Source organism: Gymnoscopelus braueri (genome assembly GCF_963280865.1).
Source record: "Gymnoscopelus braueri genome assembly, chromosome: 9".
Taxonomy (NCBI): Eukaryota; Metazoa; Chordata; class Actinopteri; order Myctophiformes; family Myctophidae; genus Gymnoscopelus; species Gymnoscopelus braueri.
In genome coordinates this window covers 51155319-51160320 of record NC_137610.1, presented here as the reverse complement: position 1 = coordinate 51160320, position 5002 = coordinate 51155319, and the positions used below count along the sequence as shown (strand labels likewise).

Below are 5002 nucleotides of genomic sequence, written 5' to 3'. Positions count from 1 at the left end.
TGTCATAAGGGGGGGGGAGAGATTACGAAGGGGGGGGGAACGTGAGGCCTTGTCTGTTTGAAGTACAAAATGTTCAGTGGTGGAAAGTAACTTAAGTACTGTACTTAAGTACAATTTTGATTTATTTTTTACTTATTTTTTCTTTATTTTATTTTTTTTGCAATACTTTTACTTCTACTCCACTACATCGCAGAGGCAAATATTGTACTTTTTACTCCACTACAATTATTTGAAAACTTTAGTTACTAGTTACTTTGCAGATATAAATTACTATATTATAAAACATACATGAACAACTTTAGCCCTGTTTTATAGGCTATTTGAAAATAGCAGATCTACAAGCTCACAACGCGTCGCGATGCGACGCGCTGTGAGCTTGTAGATCGGCTATTTGCAAACATTTTAGTACTTTTACTTTTGGTACTTTATGTATATTTTGATGCCAACACTTTTGTACTTTTAAGTAACATTTTGAACTTGTAACAGAGTATTTTTATATTGTGGTATTGCTACTTTTACTTAAGTAAAATATCTGAGTACTTCTTCCACCACTGAAAATGTTAAACATGTTGCACAACATCTTTATTTCATGCACTTTCAACCTATAGCATCGTTATGTTGGACGATGGACCATGTCATTATATTGTAAAAAAAAATCTGAAGAATTTAGCAATCAAAAAAATGTTTTTTAAATGTGAAAATAGCCAATCTACTGTAAAAAGGGGGTCTCCAAGGAAAAAAAGAGGGTTGAAATGAACCAAATATTGTGATGTAACCAAATGTAAGACAAATGATTGTTTAGTTTTAATGTGTTGATGTTGTACCTCATACCGTTTCTATTTAACAGTTACTTGATTCATGTTTTTTTTAATGTTTATTTACTCAATCTAATATTCTAATGAAGGAAACCAAACCTGGCATTCTCACGTGAGTCAGGTAAATGTGTAACACAGAGTGTGACATGACTTTTATATTGTCTAGACTCCAGAGTATATTATATAGTATTTGTATATTATATAAAATATATATATATATTAAGTGTATTTCTTTGAGTTCTCCGGCAGAGGGCAGAGAACAGTCAGACAGACATGACTTCTTACTTGAACGTTCTTCAGGGTAGTTCACACCAAGGCATAATGATAACTATTAAGCATAACTATTATGGTTAATAATAATAATAATAATAATGATAATTCCAGGCCTGGAATGTGGTCATTTTAAGGTCATGGCCATTGACCTTTGGTGTCCACGGAAATTATGAATGTATTTCTATCGTTTTAAGTTTTTAATACATGAGTGAAATAAATGAATAAGCTGTTATGTTTCACCAAATATGTCTCTGTATTGTATTGACTCATTTCCAATGTTTGTAGGAGATTCTCCTGAGTCGAAGGGGCACATTATTTTATACTTTGGCGATTAAAAAATAGCAGATCTATGCTATTTTTGAAAAAAAAAATGTGAAAAAAAATTTTTTTGAAAAAAAATCCACATGCATATCATTTTGGGGGTCCTTGGCACGAAAAGGTTTGAGAACCACTGTCCTAGGGGGTCCTCAGAGTTATTACAGGGGGGCCGCCAAATCTTTGTGTGGTAGGATTATTATTATTACTATTTTTTACATTAGCCACTTTGAACACTAGCATCCTTATTCTGAGGAGAACTTAAGTCAAAAATAGCAGATCTACAAGCTTACAACGCCTAGCTGCGCTTGTAGATCGGCTATTTTCGGCAAATAAGTTTGTTTGATGTAGAGGGAAAAAGGTGCAGACCAAGTACAGAGTGATAGGTCAAGTTTACTAAATATTGACGGTTTAAGTGTTTAAATGTCTGAAAATAAACATTAACATAAATCCAGCATAGATATAAAAAAAACATGAATTGACAAAACACTGATGATAGTGTCTGTCAAACAAGACTATGAAGCTATTCTATGAAATCTATGAAAAGGTTTAATCTGCAACACAATGTTATACAATATGTAGTGGGGTGGGGGTCCCTGCTTCATCTCTGCTAAGGGGTCCTTGGCCTGAAAAACATTGAAGACCCATGCATGCACTAGAGTTTAAAAAACGGTTTCAAAAACTCTGAGGAAAGAGACAAAACGGTACAATAAGCTGGGACAGTGTGTGGGCATCAAAAGTGTTGCACAAAAGTGGGGAAGATAGCAGATCTACAAGCTCACAGCCCGTCACGATGCGACACGTTGTGAGCTTGTAGATCGCCTGTTTTCACAATTTCAAAAATGTTTTTAAAAAGGATAATAAAAGGGTTTTGGACACAATGTCTACAACACTATGTTACTGCATGCGGTCAGAGTGTCTAACAACTTAACAAACAAAGACTTATTTTCTTTGGTCTCTTTATTAGTTAAAAAATATCAATTTGACAACTTTGTATACAATTAGAAAGCATGTTTTACATCATTGTTTCCTCAACTCCACTCAGTACCTCAGTAGTAATAATGGCAACACATGAATTAATTCTGAATTTGACTGAAAATGAATTGAACAACATTTCCATAATATACGCACAAAACAGGCCGAACACTTTTACACACAATGCTCTGAAGCTGGAAGAATTGCTCTCCTGTGAGAACAATGTGTTCTTTGACACAACAATCTGAATGATGTTTTTGTTAGGTATAAGTATTTACATTAAAGGTGATGTAATTTGTGATTTGGGGGTTTTTAAAGTGTTAAGTAGCTCTATATCCCTGTAGTAATCATCGCTATGGAGTGTTTGTTCAGTAACAGAGGTCTCTCCCCTGTCTCTCCAGCTCTTTAGTAAACATAAAGTACATGTTCAGGTCAGGATACCGATTTGATCCAATCGGGAGAGAGAAGTGATGACATAAAGAAATGAGCTGACAAAACTGGAACACTATCAATGTTAAGGTGATACATTTTCACTTAGGTGTTCTCTCTTCTGCTTGGATAGCATTTGTATCGTGACCTGAACATTTAGGTACTTTTACTTTAGCGGAGTATTTCCAATAGACTATACTTTTACTTCTACTCCACTACATCTCAGAGGCAAATATTGTACTTTTACTCCATTACAATTATTTGGAAACTTTAGTTACTAGTTACTTTGCAGATATAAATTATTACAAAATTATTATAAAACATACATTAACAACTTCAGCCCTATTTTATACATAGGCTATTTGAAAATAGCAGATCTACAAGCTCACAACGCGTCGCATCGCGACGCGTTGTGAGTTTGTAGAGCTGCTATTTTCAAACATTTTTGTACTTTTACTTTTGGTACTTTTACTCAAGTAAAAATTGAATTCCGGAATTTTACTTGTAACAGAGAACTTCTACATTGGAGTATTGATACTCTTACTTAAGCAAAACATTTGAGTACTTTTTCCACCACTGTTAATAACAGGGAGACCACTGTTACTGAACAAACACACAATATAGAGCTTTAACATTTTAACAAAACAACTTTTAAATGAAAAAAATTAAAATACATATCACTTACATCCCCCTGTAAGTACAGAACTATTGCAACACGGACTCTAAATGAATAGAGAGCATGATTTAAACCCAGCCTTTATCTGTGTTTCTATCACTATTAACGCACAATAACACTAGAACAACTGTTCCTATATGAAAATAAGCACAATGCCAGTTTAGAGGAAATCAAATAAAATGACACGTTTATGGACAACAGAACTTTGCTAGACCAGGGGTCTTCAACAGGGGGTCCTCAGAGTTACTACAGGGGGGGGGGTCCACCAAATATGTGTGATAAGAACCTTTTTATATATTTTTTAACATCAACCATGAACCTAGCTTGGGATCAACACCATTTTCGGGTTTCTGATCCGGTCAGGCGGCCGGAACCTGGGGTGCCTGTGCATCACCCCAAAAGAATTCCTCGCGATCAAAGGTATTTTAATTTTAGGGCCTACCCAATAAAACCCTTGATGCGGCGTAGTTTAGCTTACAGGAATGGTTAGTTTGGTATATCCATCCTTTATTCCAACTCGTAGCGACTGGCGAGACTAAACTATTAGTTATATTCGATTCAGCATTTAAATGCTAACAGGGCGAACCAAAACTAAAAAACAAAACAAAAAACGGAACCCACCGCACCCGGAACCAGAGGACTTTTCCCCCTCTTTTTTTCAGTAGGCGTGGCCTAGACCGGATCACACGGGCCATTTAATAACGAATACCAGCCTTTCCTCCGTGGTGTAAAGACTGGTGACGCGAGGTTAGATCTAACAGTAGGCTGAACATAGCATACTGTTTAGTTGGTAATAGGTATATGTGATTTTGGACGCAGCCCATGTTTAGCAAGTATTGAGGGTTTTAGGCGGATACAAATCTGAAAATACATTAACATGAACCCAACACATTAATAGAACATCATGTGTAAACAAACAAAACAACATTAATGTCAAATAAGTCTATGAAGCCATCTATGACATCTATGAAAAAGGTTTAATCTGCTACACAACGTAGTAGGGGGTCCCTGCTTCATCTCTCTCTCGGCTAAAGGGGTCCTTGGCCTGAACAATGTTGAATACCCTTGATCTATTGCAAACTCTAGGAAAGGCATCAAGGCAGGTTTATCTCTGTAGCACATTTCAACAACAACACAATTCAAAGTGCTTTCAAACTCTACTCTGTACAGAAAAGCACGATCAGTATCTAACCATAATTTACCATAGAAATTCAACCAGCAAACACCCACCAATAACTCTATATAAGAACTATTATATTAACCTCCTCATTCATCCACCTCGTCCATTCAGTACATACATACATTATATACATTCATTTAGAACCGTTTAAAATGCATTCTCTCTCTGTATTTATCCTGTTTATCCAAAAACACTAACAAACATAACAGAATGTTTCATACGTTCTATGATATTACGTCAAAGAGAGAGAGAATAAGGTACTGTTTAAAAAAACCTGCTAACCACTTTCAACCTGCTGTCCCTGTGTTGGCCACATGGTGTCATTATCTTCAAGGCATT

At 35.6% G+C, this 5002-nt stretch overlaps 2 protein-coding genes across 3 annotated transcripts in view; one reads left to right on the top strand and one right to left on the bottom strand.

Annotated features, from left to right (window-relative positions):
- Window positions 1-5002, bottom strand: part of LOC308091362 (CD81 antigen-like) — a 156576-nt gene that overhangs the window by 35070 nt on the left and 116504 nt on the right. The window lies entirely within an intron of this gene.
- The window catches only part of LOC308091352 (E3 ubiquitin-protein ligase TRIM35-like), a 194697-nt gene that overhangs the window by 114694 nt on the left and 75001 nt on the right, over window positions 1-5002 (top strand). The gene's annotated exons all lie outside the window — the stretch shown is intronic.